We start from the raw sequence: 24,705 nt of genomic DNA, 5'->3' as shown, positions 1-24,705 counted from the left end.
TCACAACTACAGCAAGACTAGTTAAAATGTGGCGAAAATAACTGCTAAAATATTTTTTAAAAATTCATTTCTTAGTTGAAGTCTTGTTTTAACAGAATTATTGGAGCTAAATGCCCCCTTTCTTTACCCAGGTCCTTCACTTCTCGTGGCAGGTTGCAGGCCACAGCCTCTTTCCTGCTGTGATCCCTGAGATCTGTGCTGTCCCACGTGGTCTGTGGGGCACTTGAAATATGGTCAGTGCTGCAAATATGAAATGCATGCCAGATTTGAGACTTAGTATGAAAACCCCCAAATACTTCTGTTTCTAAAATACTGTTTACATGTTGAAATATGTTGCAGATATTAAGGTAAATAAAGTATATTATTACAATTATGTTAGCCTGCTTTTTATGTTAAGAAAACGTGGCTACCAGAACATTTAAAATTACCCGTGTCTGGTGTGGCTCAGTTGGCTGGCTGGGCGTTGTCCTGCCCACCGAAAGATTGCTGGTTGGATTCCTGGTCAGGGCATGTATCTGGGTTTGAGGCTTGATCCCTGGTGATGTTTCACTCTCCCATGGATGTTTCTCTCTCTCAAGGAATTGTCTTCCGTGCTCCAAGGTAAATTAAAATAAAGTTACATGTGGATGGCATGTGTGATTCTCATGAACTGAGACTTAGTCTGGTAGGGGTGGGCGTTCCCAAGTAGCACTGTCATCATACAATTTTTTTATCCTTTTATTTGTTTTTGCATTTATCTTTTTGTTTCTTTAGTTTCTACTAATAGATACTGCTAATATGTTGATGTATTTGATCATCTGAGTGTTGTCAGCTCTCACAGAAGCATTATTATTTTGCAGAACACCTTAATCTTAAGACGACCAGAAAATTGAGTTAACAGTTATGGAATTAACATATTCAATTAATACTTTGAACTTAATAAAATGATAGCTGTTGAGCACATAATTCTTTAACCAAAAAGTTGAGCTGCCCTTGCCGATTTGGCTCGGGATAGAACATCGGCCTGTGGACTGAAGGGTCCCAGGTTCGAATCCGGTCAAGGGCACATGCCCGTTGTAGGCTCGATCCCCAGTAGAGGGTGTACAGGAAGCAGCCGATCAGTGATTCTCATCATTGATGTTTCTATCTCTCTCTCCTTCTCCCTTCCTCTCTGAAATCAATAAAAATATATTAAAAAAAAAAAAAGTTGAGCTAAGCATAAGCAACTAAAATTTCCCAAACTTGGTTTGTTACTTACCCGTTGATTTTTATAATGTACCAATTTTCAAAGACTTAAGAAAGATCTCTGGGAGAAACTTAAAATTGAGAAAATCAAGCTCATAATTTTTTTCTCCTGTGATTTAAGAAAAGACCGTAAGCCCAGCCAGAGTGGCTCAGTTGGTTGAGCATTGTCATGTGCACCTGAAGGTGGCCGGTTTGATTCCCAGTCAGGGCACATGCCTGGGTGTCAGGTAGCTTCCCCAGTGATAGCATCTACAAAAGACAACCGATCCATGTTTCTCTCTTACATCAATGTTTCTCTCTCCCTTCCTCCCTCCCTCCTCCTCTCTCTAAGCATATCCTCCCGTGAGGATTAAAAACAAACAAACCATAATAGTTTCATTCAAAGTGTGAACTTTGGACCAACTTGTGGGACAACTGTCCTTTTATTTTATTTATTTATTTATTTAAAATATATTTTATAGATTTTTTTTTTTTTTTACAGAGAGGAAGGGAGAGGAACAGAGAGTTAGAAACATCAATGAGAGAGAAACATCAATCAGCTGCCTCCTGCACATCCCCCACCGGGGATGTGCCCACAACCAAGGTACATGCCCTTGACCGGAATCGAACCCGGTACCCTTCAGTCCTCAGGCCGATGCTCTATCCACTGAGCCAAACTGGTGCTGGCGGGACAACTGTCCTTTTAAACACAAAGAATCATGGCCTACAGGTAAAAATGTTGTTTCACACCTATATTTGAAAACATTGACCGTTTTGCCCTCCTTGACCTTTGTAGATGTATTTCCTTTACTAACTATGGAGGTTTGATGCTGTGTAGCACTTAACAGCATGGGCTCTAGAGGCAAAGGAACCTACGCTGATTCATAGCTCAGCTCAATTGACTGGCTGTGACCTTGGGCCCATTACTTCTGTGAGCCTAAGTTTCTTTCTTTTTTTTTTTTTTAAGCCTTCGTTTCTTTAATAAATCATTAACTAGTTTCTTTATTTTTATTTCTATTTTTTAAAAATATATTTTATTGGTTTTTACAGAGAGGAAGGGAGAGGGATAGAGAGTTAGAAACATCCATGAGAGAGAAACATCGATCAGCTGCCTCCTGCACACTCCCCACTGAGGATGTGCCCGCAACCAAGGTACATGCCCTTGACCGGAATCGAACCTGGGACCCTTGAGTCTGCAGGCCGACGCTCTATCTGCTGAACCAAACTGGTTAGGGCCTAGTTTCTTTATTAAAAATATATATATATTTCTTTATTGATTTCAGAGAGGAAGAGAGAGAGAGAGAGAGAGAGAGAGAGAGAGAGAGAGAGAGAGAGAGAAACATCAATGATGAGAGAGAATCATTGATCTGCTGCCTCCTGCACAACCCCTACTGGGGATCGAACCCTCCACCCAGCTATGTGCCCTTGGCTGGAATCGAACCTGGGACCCTTCAGTTCCCAGGCCGACGCTCTATCCACTGAACCAAACAGGCTAGGGCAACTAGTTTCTTTATTAATGGGGATGATAATACCATCAGTCTCATAGATGAGGTGGGAGAGTGCTTGTTTTCACGTGCCTCAATAGTATAAATGGCTCAACAACAAAGTAGAGTAATGGGACTCAGTAATGTCTACTGATTTTTGGACCCACTGCTTCAGCCAAATTGGTCTTCCCATTGTCCCTACAGCATTCAGGGGTTTTCCTTCGTGTCTTCACTCCTTCATTTCTTGATTGGAATGTTTGTTCCTCTCTGCCCACTCCTTTCTCCCGCCCCAGTTCTGCCCACTGAAATCCCACCCATTCTTCTGGAGCAGTGGTTGGTAAACTTTTTTTTTTTTTTAAAAACCAGTGACTAAATATTTGTGGCTTTGTGAGTGGTATGGTCCCTGTTGCAATTACTGCCCTCCCTCCCTCTAGTGCAAAAGCATGTCTGTGTTCCAATTAAACTTTATGGACCCCCAAACTTGAAGTAACATATCTTTCATGTGTCATGAAATATTCTTCTTTGAGTCTTTTCAACTATTTTGAAAAGTATAAACCATTCTTAGCTCACAGGCCCTACAAAAGCAGATGTCCTGCTGCCCTGCCCGTGGGCTCTGGTTTGCCAACCCCTGAACTAGAGCAAATTGAAAGCACACATTCCTGCCAGCGGCTCTGTTGAGCATTTTATTTGAAAGTGATTCCTTTTGTCTGCGAATGTCCTACAGTAGTTTTATACCGTTTGGTTGTAATAATGACATTTATTGAGTGCTTAATTTGTGTCCTGTAGCAATGATTTGTGCTTATTTCTTACTTCCTAAACATAAATTCCTTAAAGCAATGGATATATTTTTTTAGGCCCCCTCATATAGAATGACCTTTACTTACTGGACTCTAAAATGTCTGGAGGAATAAAAGAGTGAATACAATTAACTTAAGACATTCAAAGTGATTACGGAAGCCTTTTTCTTCAAAATTCTTAGCGTTGTATGCAGATGCTTCCATTTTCTTAGCATTGCTTGAAGATTTCGAGGCCCATCTATTGGGGGTTATTTTCAGCCTTGCTGCAAACCACGATGACAGGCTACCTCATGCTGTCCTCCTGATGGTGGGATAGCTGTAACCATTGCTTTGTGTGTGACTAACTTTTTAAGTGTCTTTTCTAAGGCACCTGTTTCTGTTAAATCCTTAATGCACGTCATTGACAGAACAGTGTAGTAACTATATTATGAATGAGAAAAAGGAGACAGAAGCTTTGTGAATTATGTGGGAGTGGTGGGAGCTAAGGCTAGGAGCAAGGTATTTGTATTTCTCAATCTCAGGCAATGGTGTGATAGTAATAAGATTTCAGTCTCTTACCTTTTATTCATCTCTTTCATTCTTTTTCTCTTGGAAGTTGATGAATTGAACTTAATCTGGGTTTTATGTATTTCACAATTTGATTAGTATAAGGATCTATGGCCAATAGATGTTTAGGACACTTGTTTATGTGCCATGTAAGTTTTCTCAAGTGTGTAGAACGTATTGAAATGACATAACTATAAAACAGTAGCCCTAGATTTAAAACTAAATTACGTAGCATTAATTGTGCTTTGGTGAACTTTGTTTCGTTTAAAAATTTTAAGAAAGTTTATATTCAATATTTATATAGACTTATCCCAAAGCCTAGGTATCTCATCAAAATATATTTTTACACATTTAAAAAATCATATCTTTTTTCATGTTCATGGTTTTTCAACAGTTAAGTCTAACAAAATATGTGTAAGACCTTTACAGAAATATTTTTAAAGGTTTATTGAAAGTGACTTTAATTAAATCTAAATAAATGGCCCTAGTCGGTTAGGCTCAGTGGATAGAGCATCGGCCTGCTAGCTGAAAGGTCCCAGGTTCGATTCCGGTCAAGGGCACATGCCCAGGATGTGGGCTTGATCCCCAGTGGGGGACTTGCAGGAGGCAGCCGATCCATGATTCTCTCTCATCATGGGTGTTTCTATCTCTCTCTCCCTCTTCCTTCCTCTCTGAAATCAATAAAAAAATATTTTTAAAAATCTAAAACGGAAAGGCACACTGGTTCAAGGATTGGAAGATTCAATATTGTAAGGAGCCAATTCTTTGGAACTGACTTGTAGCTTTAATGTAATCCCAGAAAATTAAAAAAAAACACCCAACTTAGACAAGCCAATATTAATATTTTTGTCAAGGCCCAATAAATTGCAAGACATTCTTTTTTAAAAAACAAACAAACTTGTTTTTATTGATTTCAGAGAGAGGAAGGGAGAGTGAGAGAGATAGAAACATCAATGATGAGGGAGAATCATGGATCGTCTGCCTCCTGCACACCCCGCACTGGGGATGGAGCCTACAACCTGGGCATGTGCCCTGACCGGGAATCGAACTGGTGACCTCCTGGTTCCTAGGTTGATGCTCAACCACTGAGCCACACAAGCTGGGCGGCAAGGCATTCTTGAAATAGAAGTTGGGAAAACTCTGTACTAGAGATCAAGAAGAGCTATAATAATTAGACATTGTGATATTGGCATCGGGATAGACTAATAGGCCAATAGAACCCTATAAGGAGTCCAGAAACAGTCCCACACATATTCAAACGCTTGATCTATGACCCAGGAGGCAAGGCAGATAAAAGGCAAACAATAAACCCTTTAGAGGTTAATATAGAATTCATGACCTCAGTACAGAGAAAGGTTTCTTAACTAAGATGTTACCTGTACTCATAGAATACTGGGCAAGGGTCTTGAACAGGCACTTATCCTGTTCAAGAGAAATCCAAATGTCTAACTGACACATGGAAAGATGCTCAGTCTTGTTAATGCAACTTACAGCCGTGTTACTGTGCACCTAAAGTAGTGGTGGCAATACCAAACCCTGAGGCTGTTGAGCAGTAGGGATAGTCATACCTGGCTGGTAGGAATATGCATTGGTCTGACTACTTTGGGAAATAATTTGGCATTACCTAGAAAGTCAAAGATATGCAGACTCTTTGAAAGCCCAGCGATTCCACTCTTAGATAAATACACACATGAGAGAATCGGAAAAAATATTTGGAGTAATCAGTTTTCCTGATGTGAATTGATGCAGTTAATATTTGAGGGCTGCTAGGTTCTGTTCTGTTTTTTGTTTTTTTTCCACAACAGTGAATGAATGTTATTTATTTTTTCTCTCTCTGCTGAATATTTTATTTATTTTTTTATTGAATTTATTGGGGGTGACATTGGTTAATAAAATTACACAGGTTTCAAGTCTAACATTTTAAGGCTTTTATCCATTTTGTATTTATTCTTGTGTATGGTGTAAGAAGGTTGTCTAGTTTCATTTGTTTGCATGTATCTGTCCAATTTTCCCAACACCATTTATTGAATAGATTATCTTTACCCTACTGTATGTTTTTGCCTTCTTTGTCAAATATTAATTGACTCTGAAGGCATGGGTTTATTTCTGGGTTCTCTATTCTGTCCCATTAATCTATATGTTTGTTTTTAAGCCAGTACCATACTGTTTTGATTACTATGAACTTGTAAGTATCATTTGATATGAGGTAGTGTGATCCCTCCACCTTTGTTCTTCTTTCTCAAGATTGCTGTGGTTATGCGGGGTCTTTTGTGGTTCCATATAAATTTTTGGAATATTTATTCTAGTTCTGTGAAATATGCCACTGGTATCTTAATAGGAATTGTATTGAATCTATAGATAGCTTTGGGTAGTATGGACATTTTAATGATGTGGATTCTTCCTGTCCATGAACACGGTATATGCTTCCACTTATTTGTATCTTTTTCAGTTTCTTTCTTCAGTGTCTTACATATTTCTGAGTACATCTGCTCAATATTTTAGTATTCAGTCTGGCTTTCAGTTCTTAAAACAACACTAGGAACAGAATAGGCATTTAATAAATATTGTTGTGTTTTTGAACAATTACTTGAATTTTTAAAATGGGTACCCTTCACTATAAGTTTATAGTTACCTCAACTCTCTATTGACTGATTTGCCCAATTCAATCTGTTTGTGGCCTGGAAAATTACAACCTTCCCTGATTCCTTTGAGATCAAGCCTAGTCTGGTGATTGCATCAGCTGGTGGGAGACCAAGGGATTAGCAGCAGCAGGTCCAAGCCACGCTTGGGTTTGGCAGCTTTGCCTAGGAGAGCGGTGCTGCAGAGAAGGGAAAAGATATCTAAGCTCGGTAATAAAAAGAATTTGGGTTCAAATCACACTTATCAGTGCCATGACCTTGGACAAGTAACAATTTTAGGTTGTTGTGAGGATTACTCAAATATCTGCGTATTTAAATATTTACAGACATACTGAGTATTTAAATACAGTACTCAGTACAGCTCACAATGCCTGGCATGCGATAGGTTCATAGTAAATGGCAATAGCTATAATTATCACTATTGTACTGGTTTTTTACTTGAGTAACATTGAATTTCCACATTTTTAATCAGATGAACTATGATTATGCTGATTTTTAAAACAAAGAGCTGCATCTATTAGGGGATTCTAATGTTGTGGTCTCATTTAACTCCAACACTGGATTTGCAAATGAATCCAACCATGAAATGGATCAGCAAGTGTTTGCAAAGAGTAGATAAGGCTGAGATTTCTAAACAGGAGCATGATGCCATTATTTTGTCTTTCCTTATGGAAGAAAATGCCAATCACATAGTTTTAAAATTCTGTCAATTTTAAGTTGAAATGTTTTCTAGTGAAATATATCATTTGAGAGAGCACTTGCCCACACTTAAGAGATACTTATTCCCCTAAAAATTGTTTAATAATGAAAATATTAAAAATGTCTCTTAATTGGAAAATAGACTTTTCTGGATAAAATACCTTCATGATCTAATACTTAGCCTGTATTGATCATAATTTAAATAATTATTAATATTTGTAATACACTCTACCAGTGATTTTCAACCAGTGTGTTGCAAGAATTGTTAATACCTGACTGTTTAGTCAGGGGTACTGACTTCTTTTCCCTTAGCTTGTCAAATAAAAAAAATGATAGCAGCCAACACAACAATAACAGTTCGGTTTGAATGAACCAAAATTACATCTACTTTTTTTTGGTCAGATCGGCAAAAAATATTATTTATTTTTTGGTGTCACAGAATTTTAATAGCTTTTGTATACCATGAGCTGAAAAAGGTTGTAAATCTCTGCTCTATACCATTGTGCTGTCCTATAACAAGCATCCCACTGTAACTTAACAGTGAGCCTGCGGATCAGGTAATACAGGTGGCATTATTCCAGTTGTCCAGATAAAGAACGTTTACTTGCCTTCCAATATTTTCCCACTCCTCTGTACTGAGAAAACATTTTAAGAAATGTCCTGGCTTGTGGAAGACAACTTTGAATATTAGACTAGCGGATGCTGGCCTGCCGTCGCAGTTTTATTAAGATGGAGGAGGTTCCATTTCGATGACAAACCTTAATTATATGCCAGTAAGATAGAGTTCTTAATGAAGGCAATAATAACTGCCTCACTGGGCTCACCATCTTGTTAATCAGATGCTTGCTTTGGACACTTCTGTGTTTCATATTGGACTTAGCAACCAAGGAACTGAGGTGGAGGAATGAGATTTTGAAAATGAACAGAAGGTAAAGCCCACATTCCCCTATCACAGGGGGAGTGAATGGGATATGAAGGGAATTACTTCAAACCAGTAGCCGTTTGCTCCTTAGTCCTGGGTCAGTGCCATGGTTCAGCCTCCTGGATAAAAGGCTGTGTGTGTTTCAGGAGTTTGACGTAGAGCGAACATGTACTTACACTGTTTTCTTTTGTGTTATATGCATAGTGTGAAATTATGAAAATTGTGCTCTAGAATAATTTCCTCTAAGCAATTTTAATATTCTTTTTCCAATTAAAACATTTTAAAGCACTTGAATTTTTAAAAAATATTTTAAAAATGGATTTCAGAGAGGAAGGGAAAGGGAGAGAGAGATAGAAACATTAATGATGAGAGAGAATCATTGATTGTCTGTCTCTTGCACGTCCCCCACTGGGGACTGAGCCTGCAATCCAGGAATCGAACCATGACCTCCTGGTTCATAGGTCGATGCTCAACCACTGAGCCATGCTAGCCCAGCTAAAGCACTTAAGTGTACTTGAGGAAACAGCTTATACTTACTAGTAATTAAGATTATGCCTCATTACATTATCCAGCGTCTTATACTAAGGTTGTATTTGTGATTGTCAAGAGCCAGAGTTACCACCCAGACCCACTTGTACGAAAGGCTGTCAGGGCCCCAGAAGACCCACCTGCAAGTCGCCCATTCAGTTACTGCAATTGCTAGTTCAGCAACAGAACCTGAGATATGTGGGCCAGATAGCTTTCTGCGTGCAGGTGTGCCAGGGCCACAGATTGTACTTGTACCCCTGCTGTTTGTCTTGCAAATGAATGTCACTGTTCAAAAAGGTAACTGGAGGGAATTGTACTGGAGCAATGTAAACCTATCATTCATAGTCAAAAAACATAGATAATATTATTTGGTGAGTCATTTGTATCAACCTTTCAGTTTTCAAGTGTTCCTCATAAAACCATGTTTATAGACAGAGCTTATTTAAAATATTCCTGATAAGTATATGGAATAGATCTCCGTGTTGTCATGTGGTGAAGGGAAGCTGGACAATCAAATGCCCATGAAAGTAAATGGTTGGCAAGGAGGACCACCCCAGTGCACAGCCACCCAGTCTTTGCAGAATTCTAAGGCATAAATACCACAGACATACTGGGGAAGCTGGTAAGTCTTTAAGAAAGGTGTAAGGATTCTTGCTAAGTGTTATTCAGTAACATAAAAGTCTTTTTTAAGGTGAAGACTTTGAGCACTGAAGGTTTGTGTATGAACGTCTGTTCATACCACTAAGTTGGAGTAAGAATTCAGGGCTCTAATCTTTGCCCAGTGCTTACTGAAGTCAGTTCTTGGCCTCATTATAATCACTCCCTCAGATTACTTACAGAATGACTCTCCAAAGGAGTTCCTGCCATGAGAAAACATTTTTCTTTTCTTTTTGTGGGAGAGTTAGCCAGCTCTGGCTGACATCAGGAGTGCCTGGGGAGGTTTGTAAACAAAGATGCCTGCTCTTTCCTGGACCTCTGCAACTGACATTGGCCTTTCTCCTAGATCCCCAGGTGATTTTGATACAACTATGGGAATTGTAGTTCTTCAACTTGAAGTCTCTTCGAGGCCCATCCTAGCTACTGTTTGAAGCTTTTCTCTCGTAGTTACTAGTCCCTGAGCATGGCCTACATTTCTCTTGTCTCTGAAACTTTCTCAAGCTGTTTTAATCAGAAATGCCTTTATATTTACTGAAGTAGTAGCAAGTATAATTTTTTCTATCTACCTGTCTATTGCAACTGGGAAGGGGGGAAAAGGAACCCAAGTGTTCATTCCTTTTAACTCTAGGAATGTACATGAATTATTAGGGTGTATTAATAATTATATTAATAACCCGGAGGACCACAATCAATTTTAGAATATTTTCATAACCCCAGAAGAAACTCCATGCCTCTTAGCCATCGCCCCTTAATTCCCCATTTCATCCCAATCTCCCATGCAACCACTTACCTAGTTTCTATTTTTATTGATTTGCCAGTTCTGCAGATTGATATAAATGGAATCATTCAGCATGTGGTCCTTTGTGACTAACTTCTTTCACTTAAGAGAAAAAAGTTTTCAAGGTATTTTCATTTCTTTCTTTGTTTTTTGGTTAATAATATTCCATTATATGGATAGTACCCCATTTTATCTACCCACTCATCAGTTGATAGACTTTTGGGCTGTTTCCACTTTATAGCTGTTAATGAATAATGCTGCTGTGAACATTCATGTACAAGCTTTTATGTGAACATATGGTTTTATTGTTCTTGGTTATATCTGGTGACAGATCATTGGGTCATTTGGTAACATGTTTAGCCTTTAGAGAAATTTCCAGACTTTTCAGTAGTGGCTGCACCACTTTACATTCTTAGCAGCAGTGGATGAGGGTTCTAGTTTTTCTGCACCTTCACCAATACTTGCTATTATCTGCTGCTATATCAGAATTTTGAATGAATTGAGAAGATTAAAATATACTACAAAAATGAGTAGGGTAGAAACTAGAATAGCATTAGCAAAGGCTCTATGGTATAGTTAGTTGACATGGCTTTTAAAAAGTTGCCTAGTCCTGGCCAGTGTGGCTTAGTTGGTCGTCATGCACCTGAAGGGTCATGGGTTAGATTCCTGGTCAGAGCACATACCTAGGTTGTAGGTTTGATCCGGTAGGGGCGAGTATGGGAGATGATGGATTTTCCCTCTCTCTCTCTCTCTCTCTCTCTCTCTTTTCAATTAAAACAAAACATATCCTTGGGTGATGATTAAAAATAAATGTTGCCTAGTGTTATGTTCAGAGATCAGTATTTTGCTGAAATTCAGGCTCTAGGAATGATGTTCAGCTATTATTCTGAAGCTATAATATCCTGTACGTTTTCTTAGCTGGACAATTTTTAGTGGAGAGTTTACAATCTGTATGATTTGAATTTCAAATATTCTGCTTACACAATAGCAGGTAAGAACCCAAGTGCTTTGGTGCGGGGGGAAGGAGGTGTGGGCAGGGGCTGGGAGGAGGGGAGTAAAGAAGGGGAAATGGGAGATATCTGTAATACTATGAATAATAAAAATATATTTAAAAAAGGGGAAAAAAGGAACCCAAGTGTTCATTCCTTTTAACTCTAGGAATGAACATGTATTATTAGGGTGTATTAATAATTATATTAGTAACCCGAAGGATCACAACAATGAACATTTTCAAGTGTTTCCTTTGTGCCAGGTATGGGGTTTTATTTCATTGATTTCATAGCTCTGCCTCAGGGAGTAGAACAATTATTATTCCCATTTTATAGATGAGGGGATTAAGGCTTGAGAAGTGAATTAGCTTTACCCAGTCATGTAGCAAGTAGACAGTGGCTGAAGAGTTTGACTCTCAGCTGGGTTACCTCTCGTCCACATTCATGTGGCAGGACTGGATGTGGGAAAAGAGGAAGTTTGATCAATAGTAGGCTACTGGAAGGCCATGTTAAAACATCAGATATTACATAAGAAATTGCCACAGGCCTGTTACATGAGGGAATACTCTATGAGTTATTTCCAACAGTTCCCACGGTCATTTCTGAACCTGTGCCCATCCTGTTAACTACAGCAGGTTGGAGGCCTGTGGGGAGGAGTGAGGTATGCATTCTATTCCCAGAACTGCTCTACCACTGACCTTGGCTGTGCCAAGTGGAGCCTGCCTTTTGACCACTATGCGCTCAGCTCCCCTGTGTAATGGAGATGGTAATATTTGAGTTAATCTTACAGCGTTGTCATGACATGACACAAGATCATGGATGTGACAGCTTTAGAAACTGTACATCATACATCAAAACACACCGTGACTTCTCAGAGGATTCCTTCTGACACCATATTTGGCTTACAGCGTATTCTTTGCGCTTTCAAGGACTGACTTTGATGTTGTGTACCTGGGAAGCAGCTGCATTCCGCGTACCTCTTCCAATAGTGTAGTTGGCATCAGTTCAGGTTCCCTCAGAATATTCTGATGCGCTAGTCTGTGTACCCAATGACGTCATGTATAAATTGCTTGTCTCCCTCTTTGTGTGTTTTTTCTTTCCTGCTCATTAAAGTTCATTTACAAACATTGAAGTCATATATATGCCTAGTTTCTTAACTGGGGAAGCAGTGTGCATCATCATTCTAAATGGCAGTACATTTTTTATTTATGAGAATTCATCCTAAGGGATTTTGTTAAGTAACAAATTTCTTCCGAGGGCAGGAGAAGACTGTAGCATGCATTTATTCAAGAAACAGCTGTTGATGGCCAGGGTGTCAGGCACGGTTCTAGGCGCTGAGGGTGAGGGTGCTCTCATGTGATCATTGGGGGTGGGGTTGGAAGAAGACAATGCACAACTATATGCATCACTTAATTGATGATAAACACTTCGCACAGCATTAAAGGAGAGTAATATGAGGGAGGGTGGACAGGAAAGGCCTACTGAGGAGGCAGCACTGATTCTCAGATCTGAACGTGGAGGAGGATGTGCTAAGCATTCAGGTAGAGCTCCTGCAAAAGCTCAAGGGCTGGACTGTGCCCCGGAGGAGTGGAAGCAGAAAACAGAAGAGCAGGGACGGAGCCAGCGGGCAGCGCAGCCAGAGGTCAGGCCACGGAGGAGGCTGTGCCGGAGCTGCCCAGACTGGGGGACACTGGGGAAGCTTCCCCGCTCGTGTTAGGAGAGGGAGAGTTTTAAGGAGGGTGCGGATGTTGTAGAGAGAGGTCAAGTAAGATGACAGCCTCCCCGTGAGCCTTGGACTTGGCAATAGACATTTAAACAGTGCACTCTCGTGGGAGACAAAAGCCCGGCTGGGAGGGCCTAGGAGGGGACGTGTGGTGAAGAAGGCAGGTGGACTGTAGATGGCTCTTCAGAGCTTTTATTGTGTGAGAATGAGCAGGGAGTGTTGTAGGTGAGCAGGAAGGGTGGATTCAGGGGAAAGGTTTTGCTTGTAAACATTTTATCGAAATACATGTCTAGAAAAGTACACACTTAAACATTTTAATAAACAGCCCTGACCGGTTTGGCTCAGTGGATAGAGCGTCGGCCTGCAGACTGAAGGGTCCCAGGTTTGATTCCGGTCAAGGGCATGTACCTGGGTTGCGGGCACATCCCCAGTAGGGGGCGTGCAGGAGGCAGCTGATTGGTGTTTCTCATCAATCTTTCTAACTCTCTACCCCTCTCCTTGCCTCTCTGTAAAAAAATCAATAAAATATATTTTAAAAAACTTTAATAAATAGAGAATCAGTAAAATGAAAATAAAGGTAGGAGATATTACGCAGATTTGCTGATGTGAAAGTTCCAGGAGGGAGGGAGAAAGTGACGCGGCAGAGGACTCCCGGTGGAGCCCAGGGGGTTCCAGAAGGCCGGCTCCCGCTCCGGAGCAGCGAAGTGGAGAGGCCAGTCTTTGGTAAGACTCCACTGTAATGTATGTAGAAGGAGTATTTAATTTAACACGTTTAATTGCAAAGTTAGGAGAATTACATTTGAATAACAATATTTTTGCCGGAAAGACCAAAACTGGGATTAGGGTCCACCAAGGAACAACTCAAAATCTGTTGTCAGCCCTGGCAGGTCAAACCTGGGAGCAGGCCTACTCTTTTGGTCCACGGGGACTGACAACCGCCCAAGTCAGCTCCCGGGGGCTCTGGGATCGAGGGCCTGCCCTGCTGCAGCCGCCAGTGGAGGGAAGGTGTGGGTGCCCCGGGAGAGGCCGCCCTGAGGCTCCCAGGAGCCACTGGTGGCCTGTTCCTTGATGCACATCCATTCGCTTTGTGAGCACCTTGGCCAGGGGTGGGCAAACTTTTTGACTCAAGGGCCACAATGGGTTCTTAAACTGGACCGGAGGGCCGGAATAAAAGCATGGATGGAGTGTTTGTGTGAACTAATATAAATTCAAAGTAAACATCATTACATAAAAGGGAACAGTCTTTTTTTTTTTTTTTTTTTTTTTTTTTTAGTTTTGTTCATTTCAAACGGGCCGGATCCGGCCCGCGGGCTGTAGTTTGCCCACGGCTGACCTGGGCGCTGGCTGGGCGCTGATGATTTGTGTGCTTTTGCCTGCGGTACACTCTGCGGCTGTGAGGTTTGTACCTACAGTCCGGGGAGAGTCGAGTGGAGGCCTCCTGATAGACTTCTCCTGGAAATGGCCTTCCCGTTTTCCCAGCCAACCAGCGTCCTTTGCAAGAAGGAGAAGGCAGGCGTCAGGGTTTATCCTTTTCTAGAACGGCACCGAGTGCTGGCTCCTTTTACACGCTCAAGGGTCTTAATGTAGACTCCTCAGGCCAAGACCCCCAACAAGGCTCTGAGCCCAGGTGCTTCTTTCCCTCGGGTCAGTGCTGAGAGCTCTTTCAGGGACTTGATGGGGTTCCCATGCATCGCTAAGGAGCTATCAAATAGTGTGGGAGGACCAGTCTTTGTTTCTTGGTACATGAAACATTCTAATCTCAACTAGAAAAAAAAAAAGCTGCCTTGGGCTGACGTGAAGAAGTACTTGCCTGCGTGCCTCTTTTGAGCCAGAAGAAAGGAGTGCACGATCCTGACCAGGAAAGAACCTTTCGCAGAAGAAAACCTTTCGTTCATAGTCTCTGGAGTCCTTTAGCGCACAAGGAAAGTAGGAGGAATCATTGTGCCGTGAAGATTTCTGCCTGGGAAGTGGAAGGGCAAGGGGACACACATGGAGAGGAAAAGAAGGTCAAGGTCGCTCTTTCAGACCTGCTGGATGGCTTCATTCCTTGCAGGCTTTTGTCTCCCTTGTTTTCTAATCTGCTTGTTTTTCTATTTGTTACTTAGACCTTACAGTAGTTCAGTTCTCTTCTGGTATCATCCTTGATGATGACCAGAAACAAATTAGGCAGATTTCTTTAGGGTACATCCTATAACGCAGTGGTTCTCAACCTTCCTAATGCTGCGACCCTTTCATACAGTTCCTCATGTTGTGGTGACCCCCAATTTCATTGTTACAAATTGAACATAATTAAAAGCATAGTGATTCATCACAAGAACAATATGTAATTATATATGTGTTTTCCGATGGTCTTAGGCGACCCCTGTGAAAGGGTCGTTCGACCCCCAAAGGGGTCGCGACCCACAGGTTGAGAACCGCTGCTGTAATAGTTCGTTGTAACTGAATAGCTCCGTCTCATGCTATTCAAGTGCTGCTTTCTCTGAAATCTATCTGCCATTGCCTGTTTATGTAATCCATTTTCTGCAGTGTTTTTTCTGGAGTTCTTTTTCCAGTGGCGTGTGATTTTATCTGGAGCTCTTCTGCAGTCTTGAGCATCTCATTGTTTGCTTTATTAATATTTAAAACAAATGTTAAATGTGAGTGGCAACAGTAGAAATACCTGGAGGACCCCATTAGATCACTTTTTTCATTCTTAACCTTTCCCTTTGGATCTCTCTGTGTAGATGGAAATAGTCTGGATCCATCGTGGCCCAATCAAAAACATTTCTGATGGTGGGGGGGACCTAGTCAAAGGCTTTCTGTTACCATTCTTAAAATTTGTTGAGAGCCTGTATGAAAGCCTGGCTTCCCTGTTTATTTACTTTCCCAGGAACCTTCAGGCCCTTCGGCATATTTCCCCTAACTAAAATGGTGTTTATTTTGCTTCTGAGTGGAACTAACAAAATATTTTAGTCCTATTTCTCCACCCTCATTTGTGGTTTCCAGTCGCTCTTCGGTTTGGGTCACGGTAGGGTAAGATGACAAACAGAGTGACCTCAGCCTGACCAGACCCACGACTGTGGGCAAATGCTGTCACCTCTCCATAGTCACTCCCCCCTCTGTAAAATGGGGAACTCCCACAGGACCGAGGTGAAGAGCAAGGAGGTTTCGGAGGGCACTTCGAGAACTTTCCCCGGCTGGGTTAAAGTGTTGTTACTTTTAACTACCCATGTTCACTTTTTTTCAATGCTAATAATTGGTTGTGAATGTTTTAAATTGAGAAACTTATGTGATGGATTATTTGGGCTTCCCCTTCTCAGCAACAATGGGGAATTTGTGCTGAAACTTGTATAATTTTGTTATTTGTTCATTGCTACTTCCGCTGCCAGTTCCTGTTCACCATTTAGAACTAAGTTCGGTATTTTTTCTTTTCTGTTCTAAAACTGTTTGTTCTAGAAATCAGTTAAATGTTAAATCTCTGCTTGCCATTCCAAGTGAGTGAACATAATACTTGGTCTAATTTTGAAGCTCTCTCATTTCTGATTTTGTACTCTTTAGTTTTCTGAATTGTGAGGATATGAGTTTTAAACAATTTAATTGGGGCATTGTGGACATTACAGTAATTAAATGGTAAGTGTTAATTGGACCAGTGTCTGGCACGCGGTAGGCATCCACTACACGTTAGCTACTGCATATCCTGCCCCCGCGACTGGCCTCATTGTCTTCCCTCGTCCACCCAAGGGGCTCAGTGCCAGAACCAGAGGACTGCGCTCTGTGGTAGGTTCTACGGCCAGCGGGATCGGGAGTTTCCCAAGCCTTGCACTAAAAAGTGTGGAGTGAAACCCAAGATGGATCAGGTCCGGAGTCAGAGATCCAGGAAATAAACCCAGAACCAGAGCCTGAGAGTTTGTGAGTTCGGAACTGGGAGATGGAGAAAAGGAGCAGTTGATATAGGTCCACAGGGCAGCCTGTGGTGACTGGGCCTTTAACTGGAAAGTGAATTGGACAAGGACCTTCCTTCTTATCCTCCTGTCTTTGTCCCCGGTCCCCCAGAGTCTTAGAGGTAACTTATGTGGGTGAGGTGTTTGCACCTAAGAACTGGGAAGAATGAAATTGAGATCTGACAGGACATTGGAAGTAATAGCAATCGCTGCTATTTATTGTTCACCTACTATGTGCCAGATGTATCAGTATCTGGTACACAGTAAGCATCCACTACATGTTAGCTACCAGATGGCACATAGTAGGATTCTTTATATGGTAGCTACCCTGCTACAAGACCAGTTGATTGGCTCTCAGGAATTCCGGGAGTGGGTGTGTTAGAGGTTAGCTCCTTTGACCTGAGCTGAAAGTGATGGCAGTAATGACAGGGACAGCACAGGTTTATTTGGCTGGGCAGAGGAAGGACCAGTGAAGTCCCATCTTCACCCTGGTGGGGAGGGCTGGAGGTTACTACGAGGTCATCCACAGCATGTTTTAATGTGAAATTTTGTTATTGTGGTAAAATATGCATACAGTAAAATTTACCATTTAACTTTTTAAAAAAATACATATATTTATTGATTTCAGAGAGGTAGAAACATCAATGATGAGAGAGTCCCATCATGGTGGGAGCCTAACAGGTGTCCCCTTCCCAAACCCCAACTGTAACTGTTGAGTTTATGTACCTGGGAAATCTTTCTGATGGGATTAGTCTTGTAGATTCTTCTACCTGTACTTCCAATTCTTATCCAGTTAGCTTGGAGCAATCTATTTCATTTTCCCATTAATTTTACTCTTATTCTCTCCCTTCTCCCCCTCACTCCTCTTGTGCTTGTTTAGTTCTTGCTTTCTTAGACTTCCCCACTCTATTCCTTTTGTCCTCCTACCTCATTTCCTTCCAATCTTATGTTCTCTTCTAGAATACTCTCTCTCCTTCTGCTTCTTCATTAAATTCCTCTTTTCTTCTCTTTCCTTTTACACTCCCTTCTCCCCTCCCACTAGTTTCTTCTTGCTCTACCATTTTAAATTTGTGACTCAGAATTGACCCATATCATTTTTTCATTTACCACATAAAATGCTCATCATAATGTAGATTCTGTTCAAGCACTTTGAAAATATTAACTCATTTAATCCTCTTTTTTAAAAAATATATTTTATTGATTTTTTTATAGTGAGGAAGGGAGAAGGATAGAGTCAGAAATATCGATGAGAAACATCAATCAGCTGCCTCCTGCACATCCCCTACTGGGGATGTGCCCGCAACCAAGATACATGCCCTTGACTGGAATCGAACCTGGGACCCTTCAGTCCGCAGGCCGACGCTCTATCCACTGAGCCAAACCGGTCAGGGCATCATTTAATCCTCTTTACAACTCTAAAGTACAGCCCATTCTTGTCACCTTATTCAGATGATGACATTGAGTCGTAGATCAGTTCGGTAATTTGGGCAAGGTCATCTGGTAGGTCAGGGGTGGAGCCAGGATTGGAATCCAGGTGTGTGGCTCTAGCATACCACTTCACTGCATGTAGGAATGCAGCTCAAGGGCAGAGGGGCGTTGTAGTTCATGCTAAAATTAAACATAAAACGTGCTTGTCCCATCAAGCTCTATAATGTTTAGAAGTACTGGGGATCGAGCCCACAACCCGGGCATGTGCCCTGACCGGGAATCGAACCCGGGACCCTTCAGTCCACAGGCCAATGCTCTATCTACTGAGCCTAACCGGCTAGGGCCAGGTTGTTTATTCTTACAGCCATCAGCCTGGGCAATTAAGATTTTCTTTTTCTTTTTTCTTTTTAAAATATATTTTTATTGATTTCAGAGAGAGGAAGGGAGAGGGAGAGAGATAGAAACATCAATGATGAGAAAGAATCATTGATCGGCTGCCTCCTGCACACCCCCTACTGGGGGCGGAGCCCACAACCCGGGCATGTGTCCTTGACTGGAATCGAACTCGTGACCCTTCAGTCTGCAGGTCAGCGTTCTATCCACTGAGCCAAACCGGCTAGGGCGACAATTGAGATTTTCAAATGAGGATATCCAGGCTCAGTTTGTGGCTTACTGGCATCGCACCCATTAAGCACTTGGTAGGTCTGGAAGCGTAGAATCCAGGCAGGTCTGATTCTAAAGCTCATACTTTCAACTGTACAACACTATTCAAGAAAAAAAATAACTAGACTCGAAGCTTCTGGAAGGCAAGTATCTTTTTTTTTTTTCTAATACACTGATGTTTTTTTTAAGGGTCTAGAACAGTACCTGACATATGCTAAGTTTCTTAATAAATATTTGTTGAATAAAGTCATTAGAGAGGCTAGAAGGCAAGCATGACCTTCTCTTCTTGGAAATAGTCTGTAACATTTGGGACAATGGGTGAAAGAACGGGATGTGGGTGACCATTTTCTAAACAACGCATCGTTTGGTTCTCTAGCTCTTTCAGGTCTGCAGAAGGGGCAACAGGGTGAGCAGTTGGAGGAAGTGTATCCCTAGTTAGCAGAGCCCGTCAGCACCGGCCTGGTGGACAGCGCTGAGGTAGCTCCCAGATGCTACCTCCCATCTCCTGTAAATCCTGATCAACAGGGCTCCTTTACACCTGAAACCAGTATAAAACAATACCGAATGTCAACTGTAATTGAAAAATAAAATAATAAAAATCACAGATGGAAAAACAAAGATCCACAGGGTTTTATAAATTGTGTCGTTAAAAAGGAAAACAAATACGGCAGGCCTTACTATAAAGGACGTTCATGTCCAGGGCATTTGTTATTTGACACATGGCTAGGTTTTAAAAATATGACATGTTTTGAAAATTCTGAACCTCTTATAAGCTCATCCGTAAAATATAAACATTGATGTCTTTGAGCACCACTCTATGCCAGATCTTGTACCTAGCATTTTCACATATATCATGGAACCCGCACCATAACTCTAGGAGGCAATTATTATCTCCATTTTACATGTGGTGATATTGAGAGCTTAAGTGATTTGGCCAAGGTTATATAACTAGTGAGCAGTAGAGACAGTCTGGAAGCCAGGATTCAATTCAGATTCTGCAGATTTTCTACTTTACTGCTTACCATCTGAGCTTAAGGCTAGGATAGGCGTTAGAAAGCATTTTATGTTCTTATTTTGCACATGAGGACACTGATGCTAGAGGATTTTAAATGAATTACTTAGTGTGGAGTCATGTTTAGAATTCAGTTTTCTTGAACAAATTTTTAAACAATAATTGCAGAAGGCCATGCTGGTGTTTCAGTTTAGTAGTTACAGAAGCTCAGTAGGCCTTATAACTATGTCTTAAAGAACAGGAACTAACTGCGGATGCTGTATCTCTGTTTTGGATTCTAGACACTTCTTGAATTAAAGGGTTTCACCATCTTGGGCTTCCGTATTTGCTAACAGTATTCTAAAATTATTGGGAACTGCTGTTGTGGCAGGGTTTTTTTTTTTGGCAAAATTGTGGGCAAAATTTATTGCTAAATTTTACTGACAGAGTTTCCTATGCGTATATTAACTGTTCTGTTCTGCTCCACATCTGCTAGGTAGTTATTTCCCCTTTTCCTTGCCTGATGGAATTTTATGTCACATATCTACTTCCTTATTTTGGTAGAATTAGAACAAAGATATTTCAGTCTTTCCCTTCCCATTTCTGCTTACTTGCTCCCATTCATCCTTAAGTTTCACCTTCTCGGAGAAGTCATCCCTGAAGACTGTGGCTGAGATTGGGTGGCCTCTTCTCTCTCCCACTGCGCATGGTGATACCTTTAAACCACTCCATACACCTGTCCCATGCCAGGTCTAGAGTACTGTCGTGAGCAAACACATTCCTTGCCCTGAAAGAACTTAGAGTTGAGATGGGGAGGCAGGCCATTAGTCAGAAAAATGCAATATGATTGAATACCTTTTAATAAAAAGCTAATTTGTGAGTATTTATTTTATAGCGGGCACTGTGCTAAGCATTTTACATGTATTGTTTCATGTCATTCTCTCAATAACCTATGGTCCCCATTTTACAGAAAAGGAAGAGGAATTTAGGGAACTTCTGTGTTTTGCCCAAGGTCGGTAAAGTCTGAGAATTGCTACCCAAATCCAGGTCAGAGTCCAGGCTCTTAACCACTATTCCTCTTGAACTTACTGCTGCCTCTCCACTGAGCCCTTGCCCTGTGTATCCTCAGGGCCCTCGTGCTTGGGGGCGGGGAGGAGGGAATTCATTCAGAAACTAATAATGATTTAACAGCCATACAGCCACTTAACTGATTCAGTGTCTTCCCTCAGAGACCAAAAGAATTCAAGATACTAACATGTAAAACGATATATGTCCAAAGTTATTCATCACAGCATTCCTTGTAAGAGCAAAAGATTAGAAATAACCTAAATTTTTATCAACATGAGATTGATTAAATAAATTATGATATATTCTTACAATGAAATGATGCAGCTAGAATAAAGAATGAGGATCCAGCTGGTGTGGCTCAGTGGTTGAGCCATAGTGGCTCAACCATGAACCAGGAGGTCACAGTTCCATCCTGGTCAGCGTACATGCCCCGGTTGCAAGCTCAATCCCCAGTAGGGGGCGTGCAGGAGGCGGCCGATCAATGATTCTCTCTCATTATTGATGTTTCTATCCCTCTATCCCTCTCCCTTCCTGTCTCTGAGTCAATAAAAACATTAAAAAAAAAAAAAGAATGAGGAAATGCTGTATGGATGAGGACAATGTAAAAAGTATGGTATTATGTGGAATAAACAAGGTGTAGAAGAGATGCCACTTTGTATAGAATCAGTATTATTTGCTGTATGTGGTTGGAGAGGCAAAGAGTATAAAGGGTATACCCCAAAATATATACATACACTTTAAATAATTATAAAAGCATTGTTGATTAAAATACATTTCATTTTCAGATTTCAGCTATCAGCTGTTAAAGTGTGTATGCATTTTTTGGGACACGCTGTTGTATATGTTTTGGGTTGTATATGCATAAAATATCTTTGGAAGAATAGACAGGAAATTGATCCTACAAGGTGCTTCTGAAGAGTCGCTAGGGGATTCCAGGTAGGGAGATTGTCTCCTGTACATACCTTTTTGTCCTTTTTGAATTTTGAGTCGGTTGAATTTTCTCCCTATTAAAAAAGATATAAATAAGATTAAAATAAAAGCAACAATAAGCACCTTCCTAGGCACTGAAACAAATACAGAAAAGCACTCTGGGCTTGTATGTTTCTTTAGTGTGTGGGATAAGCCCGCCTTCCTCCTCATCACATCCAGTGCTAGTGTAGTATACGCTTGAGTATTTGTGCAATCGATGAACCAGCTTGGAAAAAACTCTCAAATTCCTGTATGTGAAGGACACATCTTTTTTGTGGTGTTCCTGCTAAAAATAGACCTTCTGAATGTGACCATGAAGAAATGGCAGACTGCCTCAAATTGAGACACATTCTAAAAAATAGATAGCCTGTGCATTTCAAAAATGTCAAGGTCGTGGAAAACTACGAAAGACCGGGACCTGTTCCAGACCAGAGGGGACTGGCGGACGTGACAACTACATGCACAGTGTGTGATACGAGAGGTTGTTTCTTTCTCTGAAAAGCACATTAATTAGATAATTGGCAACTTAAAAAAATATATATGTATATTTATTGATTTCAGAAAGGAAGGGAGAGGGAGAGAGAGATACAAACATCAATGATGATGAGAGAGAACCACTGATTGGCTGTCCCCTGCACAGTGCCCACTGGAGATCGAGCCCGCAACCCAGGCATGTGTCGTCCTTGACCGGAATTGAACCTGGGACCCTGAAGTCCGCAGGCCAAGGCTATATCCACTGAGCTAAACCAGCCAGAGCAAGACAGTTGGCAACTTTTGAAGAAGGTCTGTAAATTAGGTAATAGTACTGTTTTACTGGTAATTTCCTGATTTTGATATTAATACTGTGGTTATGTGGGAAAATGTCCTCATTTTTAGGAAATAAGCATGAATTTAGTAGTGAAAGGGCATTGTATCTGCAACTTACTCTCAAATAGTTCAGGTAGAGAGAGATAGAGAGGGAAGAGAGTATTCTGTTGTATATATGTACCACATTTATTTCTTTTAAAAAATATTTTTATTGATTTTTAGAGAGGAAGGGAGAGGGAGATAGAGAGGGGGGGATATCGACCGGCTACCTCCTGCAAGCCCCCAACCCGGGCATGTGCCCTGACCCCTGGGTGCATGGAACCACACCCAACCAACTGAGCCCACTTGGGTGAGGGCCAGGTGTTTATACTATCATTGACATTTTCTCCTATGTTTATTAATATTTTTGTTCCTTTTAAAAAACTAGCTTTGTTGTGGTATAATGAACACATTGTACAACTCATCCTGAATATCTTTTCAGATCTGCTTAAATAGTGCTGTTTGTAAGGAGTTTTTAAAAACTAACTTTCTTAGGCTACTAGAGGCCCGATGCACAAAATTCATGCAAGGGGCTCGGCCCTCGCAGCCGCCCTGGCTTTGTGCAAAAGGTCGTCCGGAAGGACGTCCAGAAGGGTGTTCGGCTGTCTAGTCTAATTAGCATATTATGCTATATTATTAAAATATAGATAATTTATACACGGTAAAATTCACATATTTTAATTAAAGAGGTTTTTTTTTTTACTTTGGACACATTAGTCCCCATGTAACCACCACTGCAGTTCAGATACAAGATGTAGAACCTTTCCATTTCTTCAGAAAGTTCCCTCTATCCCGTTGTTGATGCGTTCACTGCTGGTGCACATGTTCCCAGGTGGAGAGCAGAGCGGGGTGCTTGCGGGGTGAGCATAGTGGTGGAGGGCATGGCGGGGTGAGGATGGTGGTATTGAGGTGACGCAGAACAGGCTCCTCATGGCTCCCCGAGGCTCCCCCGCAGCTGGGACTTGGCAGTCCTGTGTTTCTGAGTCAGGCCCAGACGTTGGGCGTTTCTGCATCTTTTCTTTCTTTCTTCTTTGGGCCTTAATGTGGTTCGGAGTTTGGAGCATGTGTAGTCTTAGAATGTGCTTCTCAGCTTGTTTCCATGGTGGGAGATAAAGGAGCCTGCTAAGTTCTAGCTGGGCTAATAAGCAAATGAAGAGAGACAGGTGAACAGGGGAAATCAGCATTTTAATACCTGTGCACAGGGAATTCACATAAGCATGAGCATTTCGACGACAGGCAACATTGGGCATGTATGACCTTTTGGACAAAGGAGAGAAAGGGCTTGGGCGGGGTCTTAGGTTTCAGACGTGAGAGCAGGCAGCGTAGCTGTAGTTGAGGAAGAGCTGAGCACACAGGGCAGGCACCTCAGAAACAACAGGACACGGGTATCTAGCTCGGAGGCCTCTGCCTGGCGCCCTCCCATTTACCACATTAATTCAAATTAGGTAAGGCGAGTATCCCAAGATTCCTTTCCTGGAGCGGGTCTTTCCATCTCAGCCTCTTAGGCAGGAAGAGGGAGCGTCAAAGGTCCTTCCTGAGTCTCTTGTTTCTTAATAACCAGTTTGAAATCAATATCCCAAAAGTCAAAACTTTGGTCCCCTTCATCACTAGCAAGGGAGGAAATTACGTTTAGTTCGCTGATGTTCTGGGCAGATTTATGTCTCCTGTCTACACAGGCCTCTTCGGTGGGGTGTCCAGAGGCGGTTTATCAGGCACGGCTGCCCCGATGCCCTATTAAACAGCAACCCCACAGGCTTGTAAAATGTCAGCATTCTATCATCATCTAAAGCAGCGGTTCTCAACCTGTGGGTCGCGACCCCTTTGGGGGGTCGAACGACCCTTTCACAGGGGTCAC

The 24,705-nt window shown here is 41.5% G+C and overlaps 1 protein-coding gene across 1 annotated transcript in view; it reads left to right on the top strand.

Moving 5' to 3' along the window:
- PRDM10 (PR/SET domain 10) overlaps nucleotides 1-24,705 on the top strand; it is a 79,110-nt gene that overhangs the window by 2,849 nt on the left and 51,556 nt on the right. The window lies entirely within an intron of this gene.

The sequence above is a fragment of the Myotis daubentonii genome, chromosome 19, assembly GCF_963259705.1.
Source record: "Myotis daubentonii chromosome 19, mMyoDau2.1, whole genome shotgun sequence".
In the NCBI taxonomy this organism is placed as follows: Eukaryota; Metazoa; Chordata; class Mammalia; order Chiroptera; family Vespertilionidae; genus Myotis; species Myotis daubentonii.
The sequence above is the reverse complement of the archived record's forward strand: the minus strand, read 5'-3'. Positions and strand labels throughout refer to the sequence as shown.